Source organism: Vicia villosa, linkage group LG2 (assembly GCF_029867415.1).
Source record: "Vicia villosa cultivar HV-30 ecotype Madison, WI linkage group LG2, Vvil1.0, whole genome shotgun sequence".
Taxonomy (NCBI): Eukaryota; Viridiplantae; Streptophyta; class Magnoliopsida; order Fabales; family Fabaceae; genus Vicia; species Vicia villosa.
Genome location: NC_081181.1, coordinates 174,714,394 through 174,733,743, shown reverse-complemented (window position 1 = coordinate 174,733,743; position 19,350 = coordinate 174,714,394).

Here is a 19,350-nt window from a genome sequence, read left to right as displayed (position 1 = left end):
ATGAAATTCTTCATTGATAAAGAAAAATGGAAAAAAAAATAGGGGGACAAGAACCAAAACCCTATCAAGATCAAGCAATTCTAAAGAAAGGCATTCCAAGCCTATTCCTAACAAAATCATCCCTTACACAATTGGAGATGGAAGAATAGAAATTAGATCCATCTAGATTAAGATATATGTTAGCAAGTATGTCAGCACAACTATTACCTTCCCGAAAAATATGGGAGACAACAAAATTCCAATTTGACACTATATTTATACAATCTATCCATATATTTCTAATAGACCAAGGCACTAAGAAAGGCGGATTAAAAGCTTTGATTACCGCCGCCGAGTCGGTTTCAAGCCAAAGATTGCTCCAATTCTTCTCATAAGCGAACTCAATTGCCATCATCGCACCCGAAAGTTCGGCCATGAGAGAATTAGCGACCTCTAAAGACGAGGCAAAGGCACCCAAAAAGTTACCGACATGATTCCTAGCAATACCGCCGCAAGCAGACTTGGAGCAGGAAGTAAAGGCACCATCACAGTTGATTTTAACCCAATCTCTAAGCGGTGGCTTCCAAATAACTTCAATCAAATTGGGATCTTGGGGAGGCCGAATATTGACTCTGAACCTCTTCAGAATAGCAAAATCCTTCAAATTTAACGGATTGCCAACAAAGGAGCAACCACCAACCAAAGGCACTAATTCCATAATAGAATCAATAGTCTTGGAAACCGGAACAGTGACATTTTGAAATCTAAACATATTCCTAGCAAACCAAATAGCATTAAGAACCATAATAAAAGAAGCCTCCGCGACGGTTTTGCAATGGCCATTCCCGAGAAGCCTATAGAGATTCCAAATATCGGCCCAACCAAGGATAGGAAATGGCAGCATAAGAGTATTACGTAACCAGTTCTAAAGAGTGGAGGCAAACTTACAGGAGAAAAAAAGATGAGGGGAAGACTCTTCAGCATTCAAATATTTGATTGATTCTGTTTTAACATATTTTTTTATTTTTTATTTTATGATAGGCAAGTCTATTTTTCATGCGAAAATAAATAATTTTTTTATAATGTCTGTGAAAATAATAAAAGAATAATTTTCACACCGAGAGTTTTAGTTATTATGTAAAAATATTTTATAGTTAACTATAATAGTTAGATTTTTATAAATTGTTGTGAGTTGTTGACTCTTATTTTAATCACATATAAAATAGATTTTAATGCATTTTTTGTTCTTTTAATTTGAGTGTTTTAAATAATTGATCTCCTGTTACAAAATCTGCTATTTTGGTGTAATCAAAACAAAAAAAATCTGCTATTTTGGTCATTTAATTTTGATGAACTTTGCATTTTTTATTCCTATGGATTGATGATTAAGATTTAAAAAATTATTTTTAATTATGGAAAAATACTTACTAGAATTAATTTATTAATTATTAATAATTTTCTAGAAAATTAATTAATATTTAATTTTTTTAATTAAGTTTAGATATTTATTTATTTTATTTAAGCTGAATACATGATTAATTAATATTTAACTTTTGTAATTAAGTTTAGATATTTAATATTTTTAATAAAGTTTATTAAGAAATTGTTTAATTAAAAATTTTAAATTAAACTTTATGGGTCTTAACCCATTTTATTACATCAACCCAATATATACAATATATTTGATTAAGTGTTAATCAAATTAGGTGTTATCTGGTTTAGGTGCTGCAGTTTTTTGTTCTGTAATTTTATACTAACTGGTCATCTGGTGTAGTTAGTTTTATTACTCTGGTGTACTCATGCTTTGTAATTTGGTGTACTTATGTTATGTACTTATAACCCTAGCATTTCTTATGCTAGTTAAGTTTTGATATGAGAATCTTGTTGCCTTTTTTAAAATTTAAAAAAAGGCTTAATACCCTTTTTGGTCTCATACCCCATTTTGGTCATCTTCCTTTTAAAAGTTCTAAATTGGTCTCTTACGTTATTAAAATGGTGTCACGTTTGTCCTGACTGTTAGAAACGTTAGTTTATTACTAAAAATATGGTTGAAGTGTTAAGTTATTGGTGTGTTGTAATGAAAATCATTGTTGAGGTGTCATTTGAATTAGCATTTTATTAGTTGGTTAACATTATTACTTGACATATAATGAAATAGGAAGTCCTAGCATACAAAGTGAGAAGTCTCAAGTGAAGACGACGAAGAGAGAACGAATGATGTTTTAAGGAAAACGAAGACCCAACTTCTAAAAACGGTTAGTTTGCATGTCGTTGTCTAGTATGAATGTGTGTTTATGTTGTTGCGTTTTTTTTAAATGATTAGGTTTCTAGGTTTTTGTTGCCCCTTTTGAAATCTGCTATTATGTTACGAATACTTGCGTGTAATGTTGCGTTTTATTGTTTGTAATGTTTGTTTTCTTGTCTTGGGTAGAAATGGATGATATTATCACTTTGACAATTCATCATAGAGGTGACTTTGTTGATTATGAAAAACTAATTATGTGGGGGTAATTGTATTGAGTTAGATGTAGATGTGGATAGGTGCTCATACTTTGAATTGGTTAGTGTTCTGAAAGATTTAGGTTACACTGAGTTAGACACTATCTTTTACAAAGACCCTTTTGTTGGGATGTGTGTTCTTAAGGATGATAATGGTGCAAATGAGGTAATTGACCTCTTTAGGGTAAATTTGAAAGTTAACATTTACATAGAACACATCTTATCCCAACCAGAATATATTGAAGAACCTTTAAATGTGAAGGAAGAAGCCATAGATGTAGAACCTTTAAATATGGATGAAGAAGCCATAGAGGAAGAATCTTTAGATGTTGTTAATCCGGAGGTAGATTCCATCATTGAATATCTTTTTAAAGATGTCATAAAGGACTTAAATGTAGGTATTGATGGTGTGAACAATGATGATATTAAGGGTATGAATGTATGTCATGAAGGGAGCAATGTTGGTGTTGAGGGTCTGAATGTATGTGATGGGAATAATGTTGGTGTTGAGGGTCTGAATGGTGTGAACAATGCTAGTGTTGAGACTACAAGCTCTGATGATAGTGAGGATGCGAGTTACAAGTATGACAGTGCTTTGGAAGTTACATTTAGTGATTCTGATATGAGTGAGAATTGTTCTGATGAAAACTTAGACAATCTTGTTGAATACGATGGAAACCATGAAGGAAAAAGTGAAAGTAATAAAAAGAAATGGAAAGAAGAAGAAGAGAATGGAAGTTTATATGATAGTGGGGAGTTAGATAGTGGATGTGATAGTGAGGAGAGTGATTCACCAAGAAAGAAAAAAGATCCCATTTTTAAGTTAATGATATATCTCATTATAAATGGGAGTTAGGAACTTATTTTAACTCAAAAGATGACTTTATGGAAGCAATTCAAACATATGTTGTCCAATGTGGTAGAGCTCTTAAGTTTTTGAAAAATGACAAGCAGGGAGTGAAGGTTGTGTGTAAGGAAGGCTCTTAGTGGGAGGCATATTGTGGAAAGTTGCCTAATGAGGAGACTTGGCAACTTAGGAAATTAGTTTTTATACACAGTTGCTCTAGGGAATAATTTGAAGATGATGAGTACAAAATGGCTTAGCAATAGGTTGCAAAACTCATTGAAAAATAATCCTAAGCTGAAACTAAAGGATATAAAGGGGAAGGCTCAAAAGAAATGGAATGTGGGGGTTAATAAGACAAAGGCAATTTGGGCCAGATTTGCAGCTAGGGATATAGTTGATGGCTCATTTTTAGGAGATTATACAAGGATATATGATTATTGTCATGAAATTCTAAGGACAAATCATGGTTCAACTGTGAAGTTAAATGTGACACCAGTACAAGAAAATATTGAGGACAAAAGGCCTTCTTTCAAGAGGTTATATATTTACTATGTTGCTTGCAAAAAAAGTTTCAAGTTGTGTAGACCTATTATTGGTCTAGATAGATGCTTCTTAAAGGGACCTTGTGGAGGTCAGATTTTGGCAGCCATAGGAAGAATCCCAATGACTAGATGTTAACTATTGCTTTTGTTGTGGTGGAAGGGGGAACTAAAGATAGTTGGTCTTGGTTCTTGGAACTCCTCATTGATGATCTAGGTGGTAGGGAAGAATGTAGAATATATACATTCATTTCTGATCAGCAAAAGGTACCACTCTATTTACTTTTGCATTTTTAGTTATGGTATAATGTGAATGAATTACAATTTGTTTAAATTTCCATTTAATTTTGCAGGGTCTTCTTCCTGCAATGGATGAATTACTACTAAATGTTGAACAAAGATTTTATGTAAGACACTTATGCAATAATTTCAGGAAGAATTATCCAGGAAAATTGTTGAAGGAGATAATTTGGAAGGCTGGAAGGGCTACTTACCCACAAGCATGGGAAAGGGAGATAAGAGGAATGAAACAAATACATGAAGATCCTTATAAGCACATGATGTAGACAAATACATGAGACAAATACACCCTCTAATTCCATATTATTGCGCCTCAAAATTTCAACCTTTTTTTTTTGGCTTCTTTCATCTCTTGACTAAGCACATCAATCTTTCATTGATCCTTCATAAGGGTTTTCTTAATTACACCTCTATCTTCTTCATAGAACCATTGAAAAAACCCGCAACAAGGATTATTGCGTCCCTGTTTATATTGAGAACGAAAATTGGTATGCATTACATAAACATTTTAACAACATTCAACTTATCAGTACTAAAACTAAAGCTTACCTTAAAATATTGACAACCCTAAAATAGCTTTCCATAGTTGTTATCAGTTATTCCCTTATGAAGTATAGCATTGTCTCCACAACGACATTAAGGCTTCCATGGAAGATTAGAGCTGCTAAATACTTGTGAGTCACTTCGGTTTCTATTTGATGATGACGACCCGCGCATAGAGCTCATGATTAGATAACAATTTAGGTTTTAATTGGGGATTTCGGGAACCAATTTCGTTTAGGATTGATTTTGGGGGGAGGGTTGATTTCGGGGGAAAATTATAAAACGTGCTTCAGAAATAATGGAAGGAGAAGACTGATGACTAGACATTCCACTAAGCCACAACTCCATCCATGTCATCTATTTTAATGTCGTTAGCCATTATTTGACAGAAATGACCATTTTGTTTCTGTTAGACAACGTAAGGGACCAATTTGGAACTTTTAAAAGGAAGAGGAACAAAATAGACCCAAATGCATACATACGAGACCAAAAAGGGTATTAAGCCAAAAAAAGTGTTAATCAAATTTATAAACACTTGTATTATTTCTAATAAAAAATGTGGGATTAGAAAAAGGAGCTATTACAAAAGGGGTTTGCTCCTAACATGGTTATCATGTATGAAATGGGCAGATAAGTTAAAAGCCTTAAAAATTGAAGTTGTAAAACTAGCAGAAAAGCAATATTCAAGAACATAAGCTACAAGAGAGAATGGTAATGAAATCTCAATAATTCATGGATATGTTAATGCCTCCATCACGGTTAGAACTAAGATTGTCAAGTTTTCATTTGATCAATATATTTTCATCCACTAAGCATGTGAATTTTAATAATTCCCTTGTAACCATTGATCTCTCAGCAAACATTTTTTATTATGAATTACCTGCTTGGTTGTTTGATATCGCAGCTGTCGCACGCTCGCGAAAAATGAACAGAGTCGCCACCAATATATTTATCCCATAAGGGAAAGGAATACCGGATAACCTACAGAGGAAGGAACAGGGTCTTGCGACCAGAGAATCAAGGTACGGGAGTCGGTTACGCAAGGGGAAGGTATTAGCACCCCTCACGCCCATCGTACTCGATGGTATCCACCTACGTTTGTTTCTATCTAAAGGGTGTATAACTATGTCTATGTCTAAATGCGGAATGAATGCAAAATGTAGGGAAAATAAAGAATTGTACTCGCACGGGCCCTACCCCGCTGCCTACGTATCCTTTTCAGGAATCAGAGTTACCGTAGCTCGGCTAAAGATTTTCTGTTTGTTTTTGTGTTTTTTAGTTGGGCGGCGTTAACGCTCTCGCTCTTGCACAAGGGGACAGCCTAGGATGCAATGGAGCGGAGATAACTTGCCCTTAGAAAGAAGAAAAAGAGGTTGGTTTGTATCTTTTAAGGGTAATTCCATGATGACGAGAACCCACTACAAGGTCTCGCATCACTTCCTCACTTTGATTAGCTCTGAGCCTTTATTAGGTTTTTTTGAAGTGTTTTTGGTTGGTGTTTTTTATGGGGATTTTACTTTGTGACTTAGATCATACCAAAAGAGTTTTTTTGTTTGTTTTTGAATATTTAGAGAACGCACATCGAGGCCTACGCCACAATCGTTTCTCTAAATAACGGTTGAGAAATACATCGAGGCTTCACACCTCAATCATTTCTTCTCCGCTAAGTAAAAGAGATACAAAAAGAGTTTTTTATGAATATTTAGAGAATGCACATCGAGGCCTACGCCACAATCGTTTCTCTAAATAACGGTTAAGAAATACACCGAGGCTTCACACCTCAATCATTTCTTCTCCGTTAAGTAGGAAAGAACATACCTCGAGGCCTACGCCTCAATCATTTCTTTCCTACCATGAAATAAAGCAACGGTATGATCTTCATCGATTTTTTATTAAGTATTTTAAAAGTTGGAAAGGAAAAGAATGAAAGAAGGGAACTATCTCTAAGTTCTAGTCTAAGTTGTAATTCCTATTTATGTTCAAAAGGGGTCTAAAATAGGCCAAAAATATGGCCAAAGTCAAGTAACAAAGTCACACAAAAAGTCATATAGAAATCCACATATAAATGGTACAAAAGCAATTCAAACATAAGTGCAAAATTAAACTAAAAAATACTATCATTTTCATATGGTTTTTATGAAGGAGAATTCAAAGGATTAATGTCAAAATTAACCTAAAGTCTACTATTTTCATGAGATTTTTTTTGTCAATGATCACCCAAAAATCTAACAAAAATAATAAAGGTTCTATCATGTTTTTATTAACTAAAAGTGAAAAGCTATTATATGAAGAGAACTAAGATCTAACATTGATTTTATGCTTTTTTATTTGATTTAAAAAAATTGGAATTATGAGCTAAAAATAGAAGCAAGACAAAAATAAGAAAATGAACCTCTAATCTATACTGCAGGGAGGTGCAATAGCAATTTTCTAATGAGCTAAAACATTGTTAACAGCCGAAACGGGCCCAAAACAGGGGGTGGAAAAAGCGGGGCGCTCAGGCCCATAGTCATTAAGCTGTTGGTACACTAGTACATGAGGGGTGTATTTCAGGGACAGGGCAAGGCCCAAGTGCGCTATGGCCCAATGTTCACAACTCAACTCCACTTTATTTCATTTATTCAGCATGTGTTTCATTTGTTTTTTATTATGATTCCAATTTTTTCATCAGCAACGTACATTAAGAAGCAAACATATATATCAACTGGTCAAGTGCATTTAAGTGGAATAAGACAAAAAGCATACACTCACCAGTCATAACCAGCCAACGCATCAATTAATCATTTGAATAAGACAAAAGCCACAAAATAATTGGAGAAAAGGACCATCGGCCGCGCGACACATCAGCGAACGGAGAGAAAGTCAGAACAAAAATAGAGACGCCGGAGCTAGGGCTCCGGTCGTCTTCTTCGACCAGGTTCACGGCGGCGCTCGCCACAGTTCCTCAGAAATCAAAAACGGAACCATCGGTTCACTCGGATTTTTCCACAGATTCCAGATCTAGCATTAGATTTGTCTAACTCTAGCTATAACATGCAAACCGAAATCAATTTCACAGACCCTAACTAATCAAAAATTAACAAAGCAACATCCAAGTGTCGTGAAACGAACCTACATTCTCAGCATTCAAATGCTTGACTCACACACACAAATAAGCATCAGATTCGTATGGATCAAGAGCAAGAATGGATGAAGCTTCACATAAGCGTAACAAGCAGTGAACGCGTTTCAGATGCGCGAGATTTATGCATGTCATAATGATGCTGAGAGAGTTTTTTGTTTTATGTTTTACCTGGAGGAGTTCTTGAATCAAAAGATGAGGAAAGCGCCTCCGAACTCCACAAGCTCACGTTCGAAAGAGATGATGGATCGAGATTGTAGCTGGTGCTTGAACCGTGAGAAGTAAACTCGAGGTATTACGCAGCATCAGAGGAGTAGAGCATTGCTTCAAGTGAAGTCATAGTAGTGGTGACGAGGTTGATCCGATAGTCATGGCAGTGACAACTACAACTTCTTGGGCTAAGTGAATGATGGAGATGAAGATTATGGAGGTTTAATAGCGGTGATGAAGATGGTTGCAGTGGTGGAGGTTGAAGGAGGAAGAGTAATGGAGGTTGGTGGTTGGGTTTGTTAAAGTTTGTTACAAGGTGTAACAAACTTTTTGAAGGTGAGTAATGGAAGAGAGGGAGAGAACCGAGAGAAAAGAGGGTGAAGAGAGAATGCTTTTGAGAAAAATGAGAGTGTGTCGAGATTTGTGAAGAATATATGTTTATATATGGGGTGGAGGTGCGTTGAGTGTTATGGTGGGATTGTTGTAGAGTAACATTCCCTCTGTCAGCTTAATGAGCAAGTATTGCAGCTTGTGGTAAACCTTGTGCCAACTTTCTGAACTCAGTATCTTTGCATAGCTATATGTGGAATGATTATTCATGTTGACATATCTTAAAAATACCCATGCAAGCTCCATGTACCTTAGGCTAAGCTACCAACTTCAAGTGCATATATCTCTTGTCATGGCTCACCAATGATTCCAATCTTGGGCTCAAAACAAAGTGCACATGGAGTAGAAGAGGTTTGATGTTGGGAAAGTCATGGGATACTGCTTGGAGCTTACTCAAAACACATGGAACATGGAGGTACATCACTTGTATGGATGCTTGGGCGCGCAACCTGAGGTCTGGCCTGACTTCTTTGCTAAAACAGTCCTTTGTGAGGGCACCACTTTGGGACTCCATATCTCGCTCGTTACTTTCTCAATTATTGTGAACCGTAGACCAATATAAAGGGGACATGGAAGGGACTGGTTTAGGGCCAAGGTTATTCAAAATAGAGAATTGTGGAGAATTAAAATTGGACCTGAGGTTAACCCACCATGTGTTTGTGGAAATGTCTCGCGCGTGACCTGAAATTGTGCCCAGCCGGATGCAAGACTTTGGCTTTACGAAACAACGACTTTGGAAGCTTGTAATTGTTTCAATATTTATCACAATGGCTCAATTCTTGGCTTGTTGTATAGATGGCATGGCAAAGAATGGAAGCATATCAAGTTTGAACCCATAGCATTTTTGTAGAGCTCTAAAATTAGCAAGAGATTTGGCATGCCACGCGTTTGTTAAAATGCCAGGTCATGACCAAAAATCTGCCTAGCTGAATGACTTGAACAAATGCATTTCTTCTAACTTCAAACCAACATAACTCTTGAATCAAGCTTCAAATGGAAAAACTCCCAACTAGAGGATTGTAGAGGGCTATGATTTGAACACTTTTGGTGTTGAGCTTGTCTTAAAATTCTGTCGTTTTCAACATGATAATCGAACCTGAAGTCAGCTGCCCAGCCAATTGGAAATTCACTCAAAAATTCTTTAAGTGTAGAACTTTCCTCTTTTGGCAAGTTCCCATTTCAACTAACTTTCCAAATTTGGCAGTTTTGATTATTTCTTGATTTTTCTCATTTCCTTGACTTTATTTGACCGGTTTTCCACCAAAAGTCGATATTTGAATAATTCTTCCGATTTTGACCCAAAAGTCAACTGTTCTGATTTTTCCGGCTATTGATGAAATTCCCGATTAAATCTCTTCCAGTCAAATCCAGTCAAACAAACACATCCACATAGTCAGTATGAGAAGCTTTCCACACACAGAAACCATTCCTGATTAACTGTTGACCAGAAAGTCAACTGGTTGACTTTGGTCAAAGAAACCCTGTTTTAAGGAACCAGATAATTTGCAAGCTTACGCTCTTCAATCCATGCCCTGATTTGAAGCAGAGAGACCCCAATCCAGGAGGACTTCAATGAACATGGAGCCACATGATTATACCTCAGTTTTCTTATTCTCTGATCAAACTTCTTTGCAATGGAGTTTTTTTTTTTCTTGCTAACCTTTGAATGGTACCAATGATATGCATGCCTGGGTATGAATTATGCCCTAAGTGATGTATGTACATGAATGCAAAGCCTGAGCCAGTTAGAAGTTAAGGGGTAGGACAAATTTGGGGTATGACAGCTGCCCCTATTTAATCGTCTTATACCTGAAGGGGAGATTGGCGTTAGCCTTTCGAACATTCGAGGTAGAAGAAGATTAAATACCAAGACCTGAAATTTGTCCTGAAATGATGGTGGGGGTCGTTATTCTGTTTTTGTTTTGATATCTGCTGGGGAAAGAGAATTTGTTTTGTTGGTGGATATATTTACAGTGAGTAATTGGAAAAACGGTGATCGCTTGTAACGTAGCCAAAGTGCCAATACAGGGTTCTCAAAGGGATTGATATTTACATGGAAATGATTGGGATAGGGGTAGGTTTGACAGAAAGATAAAGTGACATAGACAGTTGTTTTTTTGAGGGAGATACATACGAGTATCGAAAGAGTGACACATACGAGCATCAAAAGAGGATACGGACGAGTATCGAAAGAATGACACATACGAGCATCAAAAGAGAATACAGACGAGTATCGAAAGAATGACACAGACGAGCATCAAAAGAGGATACAGACGAGCATCGAAGGAATGACACAGACGAGCATCAAAAGGAGGTACAGACGAGTATCGAAGGAATGACACAGACGAGCATCAAAAGAAGATACAGACGAGTATCGAAAGAATGACACAGACGAGCATCAAAAGAAGACACAGACGAGTATCGAAAGAACGACACGGACGAGCATCAAAAAGAGATACAGACGAGCATCGAAGGAATGACACAGACGAGCATCAAAAAGAGGTACAGACGAGTATCGAAGGAATGACACAGACGAGCATCAAAAGAAGATACAGACGAGTATCGAAAGAATGACACAGACGAGCATCAAAAGAAGACACAGACGAGTATCGAAAGAATGACACAGACGAGCATCAAAAGAAGACACAGACGAGTATCGAAAGAATGACACAGACGAGCATCAAAAAGAGGTACGGACGAGCATCGAAAGAACGACACGGACGAGCATCAAAAAGAGATACAGACGAGCATCGAAGGAATGACACAGACGAGCATCAAAAAGAGGTACAGACGAGTATCGAAGGAATGACACAGACGAGCATCAAAAGAAGATACAGACGAGTATCGAAAGAATGACACAGACGAGCATCAAAAGAAGACACAGACGAGTATCGAAAGAATGACACAGACGAGCATCAAAAAGAAGACACAGACGAGTATCGAAAGAATGACACAGACGAGCATCAAAAAGAGGTACAGACGAGTATCGAAGGAATGACACAGACGAGCATCAAAAGAGGTACAGACGAGCATCGGAGGAATGACACAGACGAGCATCACAAAGAGATACAGACGAGCATCGAAAGAATGACACAGACGAGTGTTTGAGGGGTTTGGTAAATTGAATTACTGGGGATTGGGATACCAGGTATCGGCACCATGGCTGGAAGAGATTTGTGATGGAGTAATAGATATCAAGTGAAGTTTATACGGATGACAACTTCTGTGAGGATGCACCATCGGCTTGATTGAGGGGTGATTTGTATTATCTGGCTTATGCTTTGTATGCATATTTGACTTTTTCTATGGCGTAATGTTCCATTTTGATGGATATGCTACGCTTTTGAGGATGCAAATGCTATATGCAATGGATTCTATATGCAAAGAGTGCCAAATAAAGGCATTAGTGAGGGAACCGGAGAGTAGGATCATTGGGGTCCGTTGCTTTGTGATCTTGACCCATCATCGTGAATTGACATTGGAACCCTACAGTACCAAAGATTATTGGTAACTGCGTTGAGGGTTGGAACATAGCCCTGCTGGGGGTGAAGTGATTTTGCTCGACTTTCCTTACATCCTAAGCCGCTTGGGGAATCACGAGTTTTGAGAGACCATTCCTCGTCTGCCATATGAAATAGGGGTATGGACCCTTTCATGTGCTCCGTGCTTGCCAGTACTGATGAATTATACTTTCGAACTTTCATGCGGGATGATGATGACCTTGGTGACATACTATGAGCCAAGATGACGGCTAGAACCTGCAACCTGCACAGAAGACAACGTTTGGACGCAAATGTTGCCCCTCAGAGCACTTTCATGTTTATGTAACATCATGTTTCGTTTGATTTTGTGATTATTATTCCCCATGCTTTCAATGCAATGTTTAATAACGAATTAAATCACACCTCGCACGCGCAAAAATGAAAAGAAAGAAATAAAGCTTTTGCATCGAAAGATCATTTTATTGATGGAATGCCTGTGAATAGGCTTCTGTACAGGGAAGCAACTCCTAAATGAGGTAGTTGCGAAAAGGAAAATACAAAATGTAAAGAGCAAAATGGCAAAGAGAAATGCTCGGATTTCCATTAAAACTGATATTGCTACAGTTCCCATATCCTTGATCCTCTCAATGCTTTGCTTCAGAAGGGTAGCGGTTGGATTGATCTGTCCGTTCTGCCAAGGGCGTATAGTGGTCTTTGTGAAGGATATTCAGACTGCAGCCTCTCGCTTTTGATCCCTAACTTTTGCCTGGATCGCCCTTTCGGGTTTTCAATCCAGCGGGATACCCCTTTTTGCCTAAGTCGCCCTTTCGGGTTTTCAACTTAGCGGGTTATTCTTTTTTGTTTTATCCCTAATTTTTGCCCAAACCCTTTTGGTTTGCCGGGATGCCCTTATTTTGCCTAGGTACGTCGACCTAGCAGGTCTTTTATGCGTAGTATTTTTTGACTGAGTCTGAATTGACTGGAAGCGGAACGTCTTCCCCATCCATCTTGGTCAGAATTAAAGCACCACCTGAAAATGCTTTCTTCACAATGTATGGTCCCTCATAGTTGGGAGTCCATTTGCCCCTTGGATCAGTGTGAATTGGCAAGATCTTCCTTACGACTAGGTCACCTGTGTGGAATTCTCGAGGCCGAATCTTCTTGTCATACGCTTTCTTGATCCTCTTTTGATACAACTGGCCATGGCAGATAGCCGATAAGCGTTTCTCTTCAATTAGATTGAGATGATCAAGCCTCGTTTGAACCCATTCTGTTTCATCGAGTTTGGCGTCCATCAAGACTCTCAACGAAGGAATTTCCACTTCAACAGGTAGTACGGCCTCCATGCCGTAGACAAGAGAGAAGGGAGTTGCCCCAGTTGAAGTACGGACAGAAGTTCTATAGCCATGCAAAGCAAATGGCAACATCTCATGCCAATCTTTATACGTTCTAACCATCTTCTGGACAATCTTCTTTATATTCTTGTTAGCAGCTTCGACTGCGCCGTTCATTTTTGGCCGATAGGGTGATGAATTGTGGTGTTCAATCTTGAACTCTTCACACAACTCTGCCATCATTTTGTTATTAAGATTGGACCCATTGTCAGTGATGATCTTGTTTGGAACCCCATATCGGCATATGATCTCTTTCTTGATGAAGCGAGTAACGACTTGCTTGGTTACGTTCTTGTAAGAAGCAGCTTCAACCCATTTGGTGAAGTAGTCGATAGCAACAAGAATAAATCTGTGTCCATTTGAAGCTTGTGGCTCTATCCGTCCAATCATGTCTATGCCCCACATAGCAAAGGGCCAAGGCGACGTCAGGACATTCAGAGGAGTTGGAGGGACATGAATTCTGTCAGCATACACCTGACATTTGTGACATTTCTTCACATACACATAACAATCACTTTCAATTGTCATCCAATAATACCCTGCTCGCAAAATCTTTTTGGCCATAGAATGTCCACTGGAATGAGTTCCAAAAGATCCTTCGTGAATTTCCCGCATGATCAATTCTGCTTCGTGTCTATCCACGCATCTGAGCAAAACTGAATCATAGTTTCTTTTGTACAGGATGTCTCCTGACAAGAAGAATTTGGATGCTAACCTTCGAAGCGTTCGCTTATCACCAATCGTAGCATCTTCGGGATACTCTTGCTTCTCAACATACCTCTTGATGTCGTAATACCATGGCTTTTCATCATACACATCTTCGGTAGTGAGGCAGTGAGCAGGGAACACATGGGCGGGCTCTTTGTAACGGAGGATCCTTATATCTGGCACTTCTTTAGGGGAGCTAACTCTGAACATAGCCGCCAAAGTAGCCAAAGCATCTGCCAATTGATTTTCCTCTCGGGGGATGTGATTGAAAGTGATTTCCTCGAAAGCGGGCAGCAACTCCAAGATATAGTCCTTATAAGGAACTAAATTGGGGTGTCGAGTTTCCCAATCACCCCTCACTTGATGTATAACCAAGGCGGAATCCCCATAAACCTCAAGGATCTTAATCCTCATATCAATGGCCGCTTCGAGACCCATTATGCAAGCTTCGTATTCCGCGACATTGTTTGTGCAATCAAAGCATATTCTAGCTGTGAAAGGAACGTGAGTTTGATGAGGAGAAGTCAAAACTGCCCCAATACCATGGCCCATAGCGTTTGATGCACCATCGAACGTGAGAGTCCATCGCTCTCCTGGCTCGGGTCCTTCATTATCATCTAGTTTCATGATATCCTCATCAGGAAAGTCAAACTTCATTGACTGATATTCTTCCAATGGTTGATGAGCAAGATGATCCGCAAGGACACTTCCTTTGATGGCCTTCTGTGTGACATACTGGATATCATATTCTGATAAAAGCATTTGCCACCGGGCTAGTCTTCCTGTAAGGGCCGGTTTTTCAAAGATGTACTTTATCGGGTCCATTTTGGAGATCAATAGGGTGGTGTGAGTCAACATATACTGCCTCAGTCGGCGAGCGGCCCATACCAAAGCACAGCAAGTTTTCTCGAGCAGTGAGTAGCGGGATTCACAATCGGTAAACTTTTTGCTCAGGTAATAAATGGCGCACTCTTTTCGACCAGACTCGTCATGTTGGCCCAACACACACCCCATAGATCCTTCAAGCACAGTCAAGTACATAAGAAGCGGCCTCCCAGGAACCGGAGGCATGAGAATTGGCGGCTCTTGGAGATACTGTTTAATCTTCTCAAAAGCTTCTTGACAATGATCATCCCAACGGATATCTTGATTCTTGCGCAGCAGTTTGAAGATGGGTTCACAGGTGTCAGTGAGATGAGAAATGAACCTGGCTATGTAGTTCAATCTCCCAAGGAACCCTCGGACCTCTTTTTCATTCTTTGGTGCTGGCATATTCTGTATTGCTCTTACTTTGTCAGGGTCGACCTCAATCCCTCGTTGGCTCACAATGAATCCAAGTAATTTTCCAGATCGCACTCCGAAAGTGCACTTGTTTGGATTAAGCCTCAACTTGAATTTACGCAAACGAGCAAACAGTTTCTCAAGATACATCAAATGTTCCTCCTCAGTTTGGGATTTTGCGATCATATCATCGACGTACACCTCAATCTCCTTATGGATCATATCATGGAAAAGGGTCACCATAGCTCGTTGATATGTTGCACCAGCATTCTTAAGACCAAAAGGCATCACCTTATAACAATACGTACCCCACGGAGTGGTAAAAGTAGTCTTGGTCATATCTTCAGGAGCCATTTTTATTTGATTATAGCCAGAAAAACCATCCATGAAGGAGAACACCGAATACTGAGCAGTGTTGTCGACTAGCACATCAATATGAGGCAGAGGGAAATCATCCTTCGGACTTGCCCTATTCAAATCTCGGTAGTCAACACACATGCGTACCTTTCCGTCCTTCTTAGGAACAGGTACTATATTTGCAATCCAAGGAGGGTACTCACACACAGATAAGAAACCAGCCTTCAACTGTTTTTCAACTTCTTCCTTGATTTTCAAAGCCATATCAGGTCGAGTTCTTCGTGGTTTCTGTTTTACCGGCGGACATTCTGGTTTGAGAGGTAGCCTGTGCATAACTATATCCGTGTCTAAACCAGGCATGTCTTCATATGACCAGGCGAAGATATCAACATACTCTCGAAGCAACTCAATCAACCTTCTTTTTACATCACTTTCCAAAGCGGCACCTATCTTGACTTCTCTCTTTGCTTCTTCTGTACCGAGGTTGACGATTTCTATGGCTTCCTGATGTGGCTGAATAGATTTCTCTTCTTGTCTCAAAAGCCTTGCCAATTCCTCGGGGACTTCACAATCTTCCCCACTATCCTCATCAGCTTGGTCAATTGGATTCTCAAGGATATTAAGACGTGGAACTGTAACATTATCATTTTTGATGGAATTCGAGCCAGATCTGCACGATGGATGATTTATGCCTTAGAATGCAACACATAAAAAGAAAAGGGAAAAGAAAAGCTTTGCCATTTTTGAAAAAAAATTTTAAAGTAAAAAAACAAAAATGAAAGAAATGGAACAGTAATTGCATGCGAAGATATGATTTTCATTCAATATTAAACAAATTGAAACAACATGGGGGCCCTTCTTTATACAAGCGGTCAAAATGCTTAGGGCGAAGCATATGACTTATCGAAACAAGAAAATTACATCTCCATAAAAGTGACTCTGGGGACGTCCAAGATAGTCCAATTGTTGAGCTCCTGTCCAGGCGCAGCATGGCAAATGAATCTGGAGAGATCTTCTTCATCATCATCATCCACGGCGAGAACCTGACTTCCAGAACTGGTGCTTGCACTGATGAACACTTGAGAGATGGGGGGAATCACCTTCTTTCCAGGAATCATGCTGAGCTGAGTAGAGGAAGATGGTTGATACCCAAGGCCATACTTGTCTCGCTTCTCATGAACATCAATCAGCTTGCCCCAGGCACTATGGGGAGTACCAGCTTTTAAGAAGGCCTTAGCATCATTCAGAGACGAGAGGGGTGCTCCGAGTTCTTTCTTATTTTCAACCACGGGGAGTTTATCAACCGACACAATCTCTAAGGCCTGAAAAGGTGTCTCTTGTATCTCTCCCTCCACTTCAACATAACGGTATGACGCCAGATTATTGACGATCAAATCCTCTTCACCAGTGATCACAACAATCTTGTCATTCACAACAAATTTCAAACACTGATGGAGGGTAGATGTCACAGCCCCAGCAGCATGGATCCAAGGACGACCCAAGAGGCAAGTGTATGAAGGACTTATATCCATGACATAGAAGGCAATATAGAACATGTGAGGGCCAATCAAAACAGGCAGATCAATTTCCCCTTCTACGGACCTTCTGGAGCCATCAAACGCTCTGACACTCATAGTGCATGGTCTCATCATAATCCCATCCATACTCAGCTTAAACAAAGTAGTCTTGGGCATCACATTAAGAGAAGAACCGGTATCAATCAGAACTCGAGACAACACAGCATCCAGACACTTGACGGAGATATGCAACGCTTTGTTGTGTGCTCTACCCTCAGATGGAAGCTCATCATCAGAAAAACCCAGACAATTACCAGCAGCAATGTTGGTCACAACCCCTTCAAACTGAGGCACGGTAATGTCTTGAGTTACATGAGCGGAAGCCAGAACCTTCATCAGAGCATCACGATGAGCTTCGGAATGCACCAAGAGAGACAAGATGGAGATCTTGGCTTGGGTCTGATCAAGTTGGTCAATCACTTTGTAATCACTTTTCTTAATGATTTTCAAGAGTTGCTCGGCATCTTGTGCATTACGTGTCACAGGAGGGTCAACAGCAACTTGCTTTCCTTTTGCTTGTGTACTAGCCTCTTTATTGGTCTCTTTAGGAAGCGGAGGAGGGGCAGCAAAGATCCGACCACTACGGGTAATGCCACTAGTGCCAGTAATATTAGTGATGCTCGAATTACCCACTGGAGGACAATCATATTTCTTCCCTCGAATATACACGGCATTATAACTCCAAGGAACAGCCTTAGAATCATTCACAGGAGAGGGAACAATAGAAGAGGTTGAAGGAGTCGAAGGAACATTTGGAACCTGAATAACCAATGGAGTCCTCGGAGCTTGAACGACCAAAGGAGTACTCGGAGCATGAATGACCAAAGAAGTGCCCTGAGTCTTTGATATCTCAGCAGGGTAGTAAGGGATCTCTAAAGTAGCCACATTTTCGACAGGAACAACCCTTTCCACTCTAAGAACACCTTCATCCATTAGTTTCTGGATTTCCTCTCTCAACCTAATGCATTCCTCAGGATTAGAAGAACATTGCAAACAGTAGTCATGTAGTTCACTCAAAACCTTTTGTTGCATAAGATACTCTCTGACAACTGCTAGCGGCATCCTTACCTCATTAACATCACTCACTAGGATCTGATCATCACATAACTCAATAGCATTGGTCGCACCGGCATGAGGAGGCATAGGATTATTCTGCACATTAGGACCAGTAGGAGTGAACGAGATGAGCTTGTCATCGAGAAGATCCTGGACTTTCCACTTGAATGCCCTGCATTTCTCAATTGTGTGGCCGGGAGCCCCAGAATGAAATTCACAATGAGCATTCGCATCATACCCAGGAGGAAGAGGGTCAGGTGGAGGACCCATTTCGCGGAGTTGCACTAATTGACCAGCAAGTAATTGGGGAAGAAGCTGAGCATACGGCATTGGAACCGGATCTATACGCCTGTCAGGGTATCTTTGCCTCTGTGGACCTCTTTGACCTTGAGGCCTAGGATTCTGTTGGCGATTCTGAGAAACAGCAGCTCGTTGTTGTGGTACGAAAGGCTGTTGGGGTGCCATCCATGGTTGTGGAAGAGCAGCAGCATATGCTTGAGGGACATACGGACCTGGAACAGCATAAGGCATCGGATAATAAGGAGGTGGAACAGCAGAATATGCAGGAGCTCGACCTTGGTCAACAGAGGCAGTGCTAGTCTCACCTTCCTTCTTCTTCACAAACCCAGAATACGGCTTCTTACCATTACCACTAGAGTTGCTAGGATTAGTAACACCTTGAATGGTACCAGCTTTGACACAGTTCTCAACCCTCTCACCAATGATGACCACATCCGAAAAGGAAGGAGAAGTATTACTAACCATGTGCTGAAGATACGGCCCTTTCAGAGTCCCCATAAACAGATCAATCAACTCGCGGTCCAAAAGAGGAGGTTGGACACGGGACGCAAGTTCACGCCACCTCTGGGCGTATTCTTTAAAAGACTCCTCAGATTTCTGTGACATATTTTGTAGCTGGGCACGGCTGGGAGCCATAGCAGTATTGTAGTGGTATTGTTTCAAGAAGGCGTCGACAAGTTGTCCCCAAGTACTGACATTAGACCTCTCAAGTTTCATGTACCATTCCAACGGGGCTCCAGTGAGACTATCCTGAAAGAAGTGCATAA